Source organism: Streptopelia decaocto, assembly GCF_964273445.1.
Source record: "Streptopelia decaocto genome assembly, chromosome: 2".
Lineage (NCBI taxonomy): Eukaryota > Metazoa > Chordata > Aves > Columbiformes > Columbidae > Streptopelia > Streptopelia decaocto.
The window spans coordinates 113,026,250-113,040,270 of NC_138655.1; the positions used below are offsets into that span (position 1 = coordinate 113,026,250).

At 42.9% G+C, this 14,021-nt stretch overlaps 1 protein-coding gene across 5 annotated transcripts in view; it reads right to left on the reverse strand.

The window, feature by feature from the left end:
• Nucleotides 1–14,021, reverse strand: part of STARD3NL (STARD3 N-terminal like) — a 31,832-nt gene that overhangs the window by 12,359 nt on the left and 5,452 nt on the right. The window contains exon 2 of one of the 5 annotated variants that reach the window (XM_082045756.1): nucleotides 13,255–13,372. The exons of the other annotated variants lie outside the window; for them this stretch is intronic. The gene's annotated coding sequence lies outside the window, so the exon portion shown is untranslated. The remainder of the gene's footprint in view (nucleotides 1–13,254; nucleotides 13,373–14,021) is intronic. 5 annotated transcript variants of the gene reach the window in all.

A 14,021-nucleotide genomic window follows, 5' to 3' on the forward strand; every position in this document is an offset into this window, starting at 1 on the left:
ATAATTTGGCAAGTAGGCTCTAAAAATTGTTTCTAAAATGTATCTAGGCTATTCATCTCTCAAAGGATTTGTGAAACAAGAGAATTAATGTTCAATTAGACTGGTGGGAATAGGGGAGCACTGTCTAGATTTAGAAGCCTCCATTCTCCTTGTTGTTAAGAGTGAGATCATTAAATGGGAATCAATAAAAAGCATGACACTGTGCATCTTTAAGGTTTACAATTCTGGTTTAAATACTATCAATAGGAAGACAACATAAATGAAGTTCCACATAAAATTCCTCAAAAATGGGAGGGTTAGCTGCCAGCATATCCAGACTTAACACAATCAAAAGATTAAATGTGCATTAAAAACCCTAAGTAGTGTTGTAATCATCCTATAAATCAAATAATTGCTCTATAGATAAGTTCAGCTGCTATGACAACTTACATTGCCAGACAGGGTCTCTCTGAAAAAACTGTATGCAACCCAGTGGTTAAAATCCTAAATCTCTTCTGATTATAAGGCTTAAAAAAAAAAAAAAAAGTCAAAAATCTTATAAAACTGGAGCAGTTTGATGCACGATTCACTACATTACTCCATGAGAACCTTTTTTCCAATTAAAGCTTCTAGAAAGAGTTGACTAAGAGTGTCACAAAGATGTCAAGGAAGTGCAAAAAAACTCTAATTTTATGCAAAATACTAAGAAGATGAAGCTATACAACCTGCAATACAAATCACATCATCCAAGCTTCTCTAATGCTGGGGCAATAACTTCTTGAGATACAAGAACAAAACTTTGTCCCTTCCTGTGTGGGCTGTCTTTCAACAAACCACAAAACAGCAAGAGAAACGCTTCCCACTCTTCTATTTCAACAGTGTTTCAACTCCCAGTCTGCAAAATCACAGCCAGCCCAAGCACCACAGGAGATCTGTAACATAGTGTCCTGGTTTTGTTAAAAACAAGACAAGTTTCTCTTTTAGTGAATTTTCCTTTCAGCTAAAGTCTTCTTAGTAACTGCACTTTTCTGAAAGCTAGATACATGTTTTGGTACACATAGCAATGCAATGCAAGGTCGCTGATAAGGATGCCGGGACTTTCAAGATTGGTTTTGTATATTTTGTAATATTTTGTCTATTTTATTAGTAGCATTAGTAAAACATTTTTAATTTTTCCAACTCTCTCTCTTTGCTCCTTCTTTGCCTTCCAATCACCTGTACTTAGTGGGAAACGGAGGGTGAGGCTAAAGGGGGAATGGGGGTGGGGGGATAACGAAACATCTGCCACGCTTTGTTGTCACCCTGCAATCAAACCTTGACACATACCGCCAGGCAAACACGAGTGTACAATGACACAGGGGAAAAGGAAAGCTGGGGCAGGGAGGAAAGGGCAGGCCAGCTGGGGATGGCCAATGTCTAGGTCAAGTCACACATGCAGCCTTCAGGTAGCTCAAAGTCCACTTTTCTTGGGCAACGTCATGAGAACAGTAACAGACCCACACTGAAACAGAAACCACCTTGTCAGCTGAGTCTCTGCCTGCAGGGAACAGGCGATCCGAGGCAAACCACGCCGTTATCAATCACTGTCTCATTCTGGCATCTGGCTGTGGGCCAAACCAAGCACAAGGCCAAGCACAAGCACAGGCAGGCTCCTGGCATCCTGCTCCTGCCTGGCAATTAACCCCAGGATGCTCCTGCCCATGGCTTTCCAAAGCCAATCCAAAGTATATGTGTTACAGTTCTCTATCATAAGCCATGGGACTAGGAAAGCCATCAGGCCTGTTGCTGGGCCTAATCTCCCTTAAAGGGGTGCTAGCAGAGTCCACATGGCCAGATGTCCTGGTTTTGTTAAAAACAAGTTTCTCTTTTAGTGAATTCGCCTGTCAGCTAAAGCTTTCATATTAGCTGCATTTTCCTGGAAAACCAGATACACGTTTTGGCAAACATAGCAATGGAATGAGAAGTTATTGATAAGCATGGATGCACCTCTCGTGAGAGAGGCAACGAGAAACAGGTGACCAAGAAACTGACCAATGGAGTATAACATCCCATTCACGTGAATACTTCATATAAAAGTGGGAAATCACGAGGATCTCGTCCCTTTTCCTTATGGCCGACATTAGGAGAGGACCTTGCTAGTCGTCCCTGCGAACTGAGGCCTAGTGAGAGACTGAATCCAGCTCCGGTTGGCTGCAGAGTCCAATCCAGGACTCTGGGTGCTGCTTCTGCAGTTGCTGAGACTTTCAAGATTGGTTTTGTACATTTTGTATTATTTTCTCTATTCTTATCAGTAGTATTAGTAAAACATTTGTAAATTTTCCAACTCTCTTCTCTCTGTCCTTCTTTACCTCCCAATCGCCTGTCCTTAGTGGGAAGGGGGGAGGGAGGGACCGAAGGGGGAAGCAGGGGGGAGAGGAGGTTAACAATACATCTGCCACGGTTTTATTGTCACCCCTCAATCAAAACCTCGACACCAGAGAAATTTAAAAGTGGAAATATGAGCTAATCAGTTTCTCATTAACTGCAATTAAAAAAAAAAAGAACAGGAATGGTTCTTCTGCACTCGTTTGTGTTTCAAGACCTTTTCAAGCAGATTTACAATTGAGCATCTTCCTTTACTTGTCATTGTCACTCTCTTGTTTAGCCAACTTTGGGTAAGAGGTGTCGGGATTTGTGCAATGATTTTTCCCAGAAAGTACTAATCTCAACTCTGTAACACATGCTCCCTCCCTTCCTCTGAGTCGTGCACAAATTAGAATTTATAAACACCATTAGACAAGTGGTCAAACTCTGAAGTTAAACAGAACTTGTATCACATTTCTACCTTAACAAACAAACAAACATGTATAGTTATAGTACTGGAAGGACTCTAGGAACCTTCACACTAGGAAAATAAACAGAGACTTACTCCACATTAAGAATTCCAGTGAACCTGCTTCTCTCCAACTATCGTAGACTGATATACATTTTCAGTCAGAAACTGTTTTGCAATTACTTCTATAGCTCTATTTCAGAAACCAGCCACTAAACCTTATTCTACAGAACACATTTATCTGTTAGCTTTATAATATCCACCTTACCTAAAATGCCTGTCTACTCAAAACAAAACATCATTTAACTATTCACTAACCAAAGACATGTTTCAGTACAGTACTCAAAGTTGAACAGAAACATGGTTATCTCATAACATTCTCTAAGAAAGACTACTCCATACCCCAAGATTCATGCTGCTTCATTGAAGAACAACATTTTTAAAATTGAGTAAAAGTCCTGAAGAACTGCCATTTATTCTATCCTCTCTTCCCCCACATGGAAATAGTACTAACTGCCATTAATTTAATCAGTACCATCAGACTCACAGTTCTCTAGAACAGATCAGTTCAGTTGGAAGCGACCAACAACGATCATCTAGTCCAACTGCTGACTGCTTCAGGGTTGCCTAAAAGTTAAAACACGATACTAAGGGCATTGTCCAAATGCCTCTTAAACACTGATAGGCATGGGGCACTGACCATCTCTGCAGGAAGCCTGGATATGAAAATACTTTAATTTTTAAGAGAACAGGGCAAGGTGGAAAAAAAAAAAAGGTGGGGGAAAAAAAAAAAAAATCAAAGGAAGATAGCAGAGGAATGCCTTTGCCAGCCCCTTCTCAGCCTGTTTCTAAAGACGACATGGGGACTAAATCCAAATTTAAAGATTGCAAACATCACCATTTATTTTCAGGCAATACAATCCCTTGAAAGACCTCACCACCCTGATAGAGCACCCATGAGATTTGCTCACTGCTCACTTGGCACCCATGATGACGCCATGGGGACCAGTGCTGGGCTTTTGGATGTCCCACAGAGAGAAAGAAGCTTTGGGTGGGCCTCCACCTTCTCCAGCTGGTGGAGTGCAGAATCTGCTGGACTTGACTGTGTAGAACTAGATTTCAGCAGGCTGCGCACTTAACACATCTCTGAGGCTCCATGCTTCATGATTTGAAGTAATCAAATGGATGAAACAATAATGTTCATGGTCAGGTCTTTTGAATTTTGACTGCAGAAAACCATCTCTAGAAATATGCTCCCAGCCTAGTCCAAAAGATACACACGTAGGGCACATCACATTCTGGATTTCATGGCATCCATGAGCCAGGAAAAGCTCCATCTCATGGTAGAGTTTTACAGTCCCCATACTGCTTCCCAGCTGAATCTTTGACACAAGAGAAATCCCCCACATCAAGAAACCCTGCGTGAAGATCTACAGCCTAGAAATAGGGAACACAATGTCAGGCGGAGCACCATCAGTTTCTGGCACTGGTTGAACACATCAGAGTAGAAAAATGCTCCTGGAGGCACAAGTAGGTCACAGCATGATGGTGAGCCACAAATGTGATACAGGCAAATGCATTCTGGTGTGTCAGGCAAGGCACTGCCATAGGAAAGGCAAGCTTTTGTGCAAAGCCCTGGTCAGCCTTGTGCAAAGCCCTGGTGAGAACTTCCCTAGACCACTAGGGACATTTCTCATTGCTGGGAGTCAGGAATGATAACACACATCTGGAATGAAAGCAAACCAAGACTAATTAGGTGGATAGGAACATGAAGGGCCTACAGAAGAAGACAACAACTAGAAGCAGCAAGGCAAAGGCTGATAGGGCTGAAGATAGCAAGGATGAAGGCCAAAGCAGGAAAAGACCTGTCCTGGTCCTCCTCGTTGTAGGGCCTCATGAACATGAGCTCTGGATCAGAGAGAGAATAGCTATCAGGAGAGGTCACAGGAGGTACAGGGCTAGATTCTGCTGTGGACCTAGGGAAAAATAACAGCAGGAGGTTTGTCCTGGGTAGCTGAGAGGCAAATGAGGGGCCAGGAACTGACCACTAACAGAAGGGACAGCTTCTTGAGCCTTCAGGGCATAGGAAATGCCTTAGGGAAAGCACCTCAAAGGCTTCCTCCCAAGGGTGCTGGGCGGAGGGGGGGCGGGCGGGGCTGCACACGTGTGGCTCTGTCACCCCCACTTCACAATGCCAGCACCTGGCAACACTGAGGTCACAATGCCCCGGGTCACTTTAAAAGGGAGCAGCCTCCGGGGTCCACCGCCAGAGCTGGCCCGGGGGCAGCCCCAACACATCCCCGAGGAAGCACTGGAGCAGCTGGTGGAATCACAGGGCAGGGGCTGAGGGAGGAAGACCTTGCGTGAGGCTGCTGGAGGTTCTCCGCTGCAAGACAATCTGCTGACAGGGCCACCTTCCATATTCGTCTGATGCATGGAAATCCTTTCCAGCTGGATAGCAGTGGCAAGACCAAGGGAACTCCTTCTTGAGGAACACTGCACAGCTCACCATTCTCATCCCCTGTGGGGCCAGGGCCAGTAGTTCTAAGAAGTGGGATGCCCAGATGCTGCAAGGGGGCCCAGGCCTCTCACCCCCATCAGAAGGTATGTGCCTCCTTGCCACAAGGTGACAGAGCCAGTGCCGAAGATGGAACATGCTTAAGGGTATTCGGTGCCTTCTGCTAGTGCAGGGATGGATGGGAAGCAACGACAGCAGAAATTTCTTCAGCACGTACTGCTAGGGAACGGAGGAGGTAGGAACAGAAGGAGAAAAGACTTCAGCTGGAAGGGACCTACAATGATCATCTACTCCAAATGCCTGACCACTTCAGGGCTGAACAGAAGTTTATTAGTAGTAAGCATTAATAGTATTAAGGGCATTATCCAAAGGCCTCTTCAACACTGACCAGGCAAGGGGCATCCACCACTTCTCCGGGAAGCCTGTTCCAGGGCTTTGACCACCCTCTTGGAAAAGAAAAAAGTTTCCTCTTCTCAAGTCCAAAGCTCCCCTGATGGATGCAGCTTTGAGCCGTTCCCACACCTCCTGCTCTTGGCTATCAGGGAGAAGAGATCAGCAGCTCCCTCTCCATTTTCCCTCCTTGGAAGCTGTAGAGAGCAACAAGGTCGCCTCTCAGCCTCCATCTCTCCAAACTAGACAAATCCCAGGTCCTCAGCGTCCATCAACCAGAAGAAGCTCTAGCTCACAGAGTGGTTCTACAGCCCCCATACTCCCGCCCAGCTGAAGCTCCGACACAAGAGAAATCCCCCACATCAAGAAACCCTGCGTGAAGATCTACAGCCTAGAAATAGGGAACACAACGTCAAGCAGAGCACCATCAGTTTCTGGCACTGGTTGAACACATCAGAGTAAGAAAATGCTCCTGGAGGCACAGGTAGGTCACAGCATGACGGTGAGCCACAAATGTGATACAGCCAAATGCACTCTGGTGTGTCAGGCGAGGCACTGCCATAGGAAAGGCAAGCCTCTGTGCAAAGCCCTGGTCAGCACTCACCTGGACCACTAGGGACATTGCTCCTTCCTCGGGTTCAGGAAAGATAAAAATCCATCCAGGATGAAAGCAAAACAAGACTAAGTAGTTGGTTAGGAACACGGAACACATGGCTCCAGGTGGAGGGAGGATAGGATAGGATAGGATAGGATAGGATAGGATAGGATAGGATAGGATAGGATAGGATAGGGCTTGGGCAGGCCCTGGGAGGCGTGAGCAGCCTGTGGGACAAGGAGCCAGGTCTGGCTCACATGCTCAGGGAACAGCCGATCGCCAGCACTGGGGTCAGGAAGGAATTTTTTCCCCCGGGGCAGATTGGCACTGGTCCCCGGGGGTTTTTTGCCTTCCTCTGCAGCATGGAGCATGACCACTTTGCAGAGCTCCTCTGGGCCCTTTTGGCTCGGTTCCTGCCTGCTGCTCAAGCACCAGGAAGATGGCCTCTCGTGCCCTGCAGCTGGGGGGAGGAAGGCTTTTTTTTTCCCCCATGTGGGACACCAAGCGTCTCTGGGGGTTTTTTGCCTTCCTCTGCAGCATTGAGCATGGCCCGCTTGCCACGGCTTCTTTGGGCCATTTGGGCTGGGTGCCTGCTGCTCCACGAGGTGGCCCTAAACTTAGCTAGAACAGCCTACCTAAACCAGCATAGAACAACTCGCCTAAACCAACCTTCAACAACTGGAAACAACAAACCTTAAAGAACATAAACCAATCTGCCTTAAAAACGTCAATCAATCAGCCACAAACAACCTACAAAGAACCTTCAACAACCTACAACAAATTACCTAAACCAACCTAAATCAAACAAAATAAACCAACCTAAACACCCGAAAAGAAACCCACCTAAAACAAAGGAGCTGAACAATCCTACCTAAAATGACCTAAATCAGCGTTCTTCAACCAACCTTCAGCAACCTAAACCCGAGCAAGCAAAAGAAATCTAAACCAAACCACCTTAAAAAACCTAAACCAACCCGTCAACGATCTACAACAAATGACCTAAACAATCCTACCTAAAACTACATAAACCAGCATTCTTCAACCAACCTTTGGCAACCTAAATCCAAACTAAACAAATCTAAACCAACCCACCTTCAACAACCTAAGCCAGCCCTTAAACAATCTCAAACTACTTAAAACCCACCTAATAAAGTATAAAACCACCTCAAACAACCAAGCCAAACTAACGACCTAGACTAATCAACTTAAACCAACCTCAGAAATATGAAACCAAACAACATAAACAACCTGAACAAAACCACCTCAAGCAAATTATCTAAACCAAAACAGAACCACCAAAACCAACCTAAAACAACCAAGCTAAATCAACAACACTTCAACAAGCAAGCTAAAACACTCCAAAAAACCTCCATGACCAAAGCCCAACCAACAAACACCCTACCCCACGCAGTGCCTCACTTGGATGTGCCTGCCTGCAGTCTTGAAAGCTTGACTACCCCAGCCAGGTGCTCCTACAAATGCACCTTGAGCTTCTTTGCAGCTTCTAGAAGGGGAGTGCAGCTACCGTATACCCTTGACCCATGAATGCTACCCCTCCAACAGGGAAGGTCATCCTCTTGGAGTGACCGCCTGGCTTGGGGAAGGACACACATGGAGCACGGAGGGAGGAAGGGGACACCTGCCTAGCCAGCCACATCAGTCCAATCAACCCTGGCCATCAATGGTGTGACAGAGGTCACAGCCAGATTGCTCTCACATCCAAAACAACCATCTACAACCTCAAACCAACCAAAACCACCAAAACCAAACGACCTATACGATCTCAACCGACCATCCTAAACAATCCAGCCTAAACCAACCAGCCAACCTGCAACCATCAACCTACCTACAAACAAACAAACAAGTGGACAAAAATAAACAACTGAATAAAACTAAATAAAAGAAACAAAATCCTGATCCCACATTTTTTCTTTGTGTTTTGTGTCCTTGAAAGTGGTTTTGGAGCTAAAACCCCCTTGGCATTTCAGGGATATAGTCGTCTCATCGTTATTCAGTTCATGGTGAGCAAATAGAATAGAAAAGTTCTGCTCTGATATGCCCGGAGTTCTGCATGACGAGCTCTGACCCAGCCCTGACGGCTCCCTCCATCCAGGAGAGCCGCTCTCTGCAGGGCAGGGCCCAGGCCCAGCCTGGGACAGGGGCAGAGACGACACGGGCACACACACCTACAGCATGGCTCTGGGAGGGACCACCCTCTCAGGAAAGAAATATTTCCTCATGTCAAGTCTGAACCTCCCCAATGGATGCAACTTTGAGCCATCCCCACACATCCTGGGACTGGGCACCAAGGAGAAGACATCAGCACCTCCCTCTCCATGTCCCTTCATCGGAAGCAGCAGAGAACAATGAGGTCACCCCTCAGCCTCCTTCTCTCTAAAGTAGACAAATCCCATGTCCTCAGCCACTCCTCAGAGGACACATGCCTTCCAGCCCCTTCACCAGCTTTGGTGCCCTCCTCTGGATGCATTCAAGGACCTTCATATCCTTCTTAAATTGTGGAGCCCAGAACTGCACACAACACTCAAGGTGGGGGGGCACACCAATGTTAAATACAGCAGGATAATCACCTCTTTTGACAGGCTGGTTATGCTGTCATCAGTGCACCCCACGATGGGGTTTGCCCTCTTGGCTGCCAGGGCACACTTTGCTGACTCCTCTTGAGCCTCCTGGCAAACAGCATCCGTGGACCTCTTTTTACAGGGCTGCTCTCCAGCCACCCCTCTCCTCATTTAGACTTCTGTCTGACGTTACTCTATCCCAGCTGCAGAATCAGGCATTTGTTCTTATTATATGTTTTGCCATTGATGATTTTCCAGTGCTTCAATCTATTCAGATCCATTTGCAAGACCTCTTGTCCCTCAAGAGATTCAACACCTATTCCCAGTTTGGTATCATCAGCAAACTTGCCAATGGTGCATTCAGCTCTTCATTCAAATCTGTGACAAACATATTGAGTAGTCCTGGCCCTAGAATTGAGTCCTGACGAACACCCCTTGTACTTGGCCACCAGCCAGACATAGCCTCATTCACTACAACCCTTTCAGCTCTGCCCTTCAGCCAGTTCTTCACCCAGTGCACCATGTGTGTGCTCACTTCACAGCTGGATGACTTGTCCAGAAGGATGCTGTGAGGGACAGTATCAAAAACCTTACTAAAACCCAAAAAAACTCCATCCACTGCCTTCCTTTCAGGCAGGTGAAATGACAGAATTTATAAGCTCTCTTCAATGTCAAAACATTTAAGAGGGAAATAAGAAGTCTGAGATTAGTATCCACATTATAGTAGTTGTGATATACTTTCCCCTCACTCCTCCTGACTTCAAGAGAAGATTTTATCTTTTTTTCTTTTCTTCATAACTGCATACATTCACTTTCACTCAACTTCTACCACTAAAATACTTAGCTAAGTAAGTTTTCTATACTATTTATTTAAAGTCATACACAACAGTTTTGGTTGGTTGTTTTTTTTTTTTCCTGGAAAGAAGCAAAGTTTGTATCTATTTAATTTTAAATCAATATGTGTTTTGATTTCTTCTTTTTAACACTTGTTATAGCCATGACTAAGGTTTCCAAACAGAACTAAATTCCCAAACTTGTCCTAGTGAGCTAAAGATTTTACTCTCATTATTATTAAGTAGTTTAAGAAGTGAAAAGTAAAGGAGTTAATTAAAATTAGCAAGGTTAGGACTATACTCCTTCCCTGCCCTTAAAGTCTAACAAGGAGTTTAATAATACATGCTGAAAGTTAGCTCATGATTTTCAGGTTACATTTACAATTAACACAATTATTTTTACTCATACTGTGAGAAGCAGATGGCATGCACTGCTCACATCAGTTTTAAATATATCTTAGAGATGCAGGATCAGAATGGCTCTTCTCTTTTCTATCATTATACTATCACTATTCTTCCATTGTATTGTCCTTGTTTTAAATTATTTTCCTGTTAATATGTTAATGTCTCACTCATGAGCACTAGCACAATTTATGTTGCTTTTTTCTTTCCAAGGAAAAAAAACACACATCAGAACTTTACAGAGAAGGAATAACAGAAGTGATTTAAAAAAAAAAAAAAAAAAAAAAAAAAAAGAAAAGAAAAAAGGAGGCTTACTCAAAGGGCTATCTACAGCTCAGCGAATTTGAAAGTGAGTGTCATAGGGAGGCAATTCTAGGATACAGCAACCCTGTTTTAGTTTAAAATATCAGAGAAAACATATTTGCATAAAATCACTACAGGCACACTAACATTCTGTCACACTTGTTGAAACCCGTTGAAAACCTAGAATACTTTTTATGTATGTTTCTGACAACACTAAGTAATTCCCAAGAATTCCAACCATAAATAGCTTTTCTGTGAAGGTTAGAAAAATAATCTGAAAGTATTTATTTCTTTTCAGTGAGTAAAATAGGATTACTTGGCCAATATAGTGGCCAGGATGCTAAAGTATTGTAAAACTACAAGGTTTTCAGTATTAGAAGTTCTTCCTGATGAGAGAGCTGACACTGGAACAGTATTCACTCCTAACAAAACAAAAAAACTAAAGCACTTATTTGCCAGAAAGGTTCCTCATAATAAATAAAACATGACAGTTTTTTACGTCTCCATCTCCTTACCAAAAGATTTATTTTCTGTTAAAAGGACTTGCATTACTGCTTACACTACCTGCTCATCTGTAGGAACACACTACATAGCCTAGCAAAACCAAAATTCCTTACAAGACCAGAGCTTAATACAATAACTGCTATTATATTCCTAATGTTCAAATATTTAAGTTATACTTAAAGACAATTTCAGATCATTTTAACGTACATTGTGTAACATAAAAGACAATTATGTATAAGCATAACAGGCAACATAACACCCGCAGAAAAAGAGTCTTCCATTTCGCAAGCTCTGAATCAGCAACTTTTCAAGTGAGAAGGACCCTGGGTATTACCCCACCCCAGGCAGTACTCCATCCCAGGCCCAGTGTGGGCAGCAGCCACCACACAGTGAATGGCCTGTCACCAATACTGCAGGGTTTACTCTGTCAGCACAGTGAACTATGCTAGATCTGAGTTTACTGAACACATTATCTGGAAGCAACAAAAGACCTTGGGGTCTGGGAACTAAGTGTCATACCCATTTGCTCTACAACCATCACAAATTCCAACTTCATTCCTTATCTAGTCGTAGACACAGGTTGCTCGAGTCATCACTTTGGACAGAATACACAGCTGTAAAGACTGCTTTGGTACTCCATATATACACTGAAAATATCTGGTATGAACCTGTATTAACCTGCAGAAGTATTAGTGAAATTCCCTCAATGTGTTTTCTGACAGTGCCAGCATAAACCTAGACTAAGAGCCAACACAGACAAATCCAAATTCTATGAAGATGAGGTAATGCTGACTATAAATTCAGGGGAGCAAAACAATCCCAAGAGCTGGAGACTGCCTTCAAAGCCTACCCAGACACATTTTTTATACTGTTCTCTACTATAAATGAACCAGAAACATTCTGTTGACACTCTCTCCCTCTTCTGTTTATATAACTGAAAGAACTGATTTTCATTAAATCTGCTTGTATAATAGCTAACACATTACTAGTGACCTCGCGATAGTCATTGCTCACTTTCCTGAAGGGCAGTTAAATCCTTTCCAAGCTGCACTCATTATGTCTCTAGCTATAACACATCATTGTCTCGGAAGCATTTTAAGGTTTCAGTTCCTTTAAAATACTTTTCAGTCCAAAGTAACGTGCTGTTTGAAACAAATGTCCCTTTATAAACATGAGAGAATATTAAAAAAAAACAAAAAACAGCATACATTTGAGGAAATACACCACCTTAATTCCAAAGTTGATCCAGTTACTTGATATTATAGCCTGACCTTGAAAGTACAGAATTTGGAAAATGGAAATATGTCCAGATGCACTTCTATCTTGCAAATCTGTGTTTTAGCTAAACAAGAATCAATATTATAAAGCCCTTAGAGTTCACTATCACAAAACAGTTGTCTAGAGACTGGTCAACAACTGTCTACTACCTGCTGCACAAGGACACGAAGAGCATAACCAGAATAAAAAGACAAATTCATAGAAAACCTGGCCAACATGAAGCAGGCATAGTTACAGAAAACTGAGAGAATGAAAACTCAGTGATTTGTGTAGCCACAGAATCACAGAAACGTTGGTTGAAAGGAACCTTTGGAGGTCATCTAATCCAAGCTCCTCCCAAAAGCAGGACCAGCACTGGACTTGACCAGTGCTGATGCTTGATCAGCTGAACCTCTTGACAGTTGAGTCCTGAAAACCTTTTAGTGAAGAAACAGCTTCATAAAATCGTTTAGGTTGAAACAGACCTTTAAGATCATCAAGTCCAACCGTTAACCTAGCACTGTCAAGTCCACTGAAACTATGTCCCTAAGCATGATGTCTGTACCTCCAGGGATGATGACTCAGCCACTGCCCTGGGCAGCCTCTAACAATGTCTCTAGGTGACATGTGCTACACTAACTCCCACAGAGAGTTTTCCTATGGTTCAACCCAAGCCTCGCAAGCTGCCCTTTGTTTTGCTGCCTACTGCTACTGAGATGAGTTTGGCTTCATCAGTCACTGCTTTAATACTCAAGCTCAGCTGCACGTAGTGGTTAGCCAAAATTCAGGCATGAAAGGAAGCCATAAAAACCCAACCAAACAGAATAAAAACAAACAAAAAAAAAACCCCAACAACAACAACACATAAACAAACAAAAAAAACCCACAAGCAAAACAAAAAAAAAAAAAAAAAAGGAAGGAAAAAACAAAACGCTACAACAAACCATACCACACAGACTTGCCACAGGAAAAAACCAACCTGCTATCTTCTTAAGGCAAAAATTTGTTGGGAGATCTTACTGGAAATAACTCTGATAACCAACAATACTCAGAGGTTTACAGGACTACCTGAAGACACCTACCTGATATATAGTAGTAGTCTTTAGAGTCATGAGAAGTCGCCTAATGAGTGATGTATCATGTAGTTTATAACCCTGTTTACTCCATAACATATTAGATCAGAGGCACAGCACCTGAATTCTGTATTAGATGAAACAAAAAAAAAAATTGATGCTATACTTATTCAAATTGATCCAACTTATTTGTTTGTCTATTAATTACTTTACAGCACATTTGGGAATTTTAAGACTGCCCTGCATTCTTTCTCTACAGATGTTGCTCTTCCAGTTAAAACACAGAGTCCACAAAAATACTTTGGTTTTATATCTCTGGTTCTAAAATAGGGAGGCATAAATTTTTAAACTATGTAAATAGGTACACTATGGTACTGGACAAGCAAGCAGGTACACCATGGTACTGGACATATCTATTCAAAACTAAAATCTACTGAAAAAAAATATAGAACTACAAAATAACCAACTACAAGCTAAAAGAACAGCAGTTAACATTTGGAAATGGGACTGAAATAGGAAAGATATGCCATTTTCATTGATATGTGACATTCTAGTTAACTTTCAGGTCACATTATATCATCAGAAGGCCCAAACATAGAATGACCACTTACAGAATTAATATTAATTTGACTTAATTGCTTTTAAGCGGGTTGTGTCTCAAGAGCAGGCACAACTTAAAACTCATAGCTGCACACTGCACCAAGAGGCTCAGGTTCTGAATAGTGAGATTAATTAGTATGAACCAATATGAAGTTCCCAAAGACCACCTGTAGAAG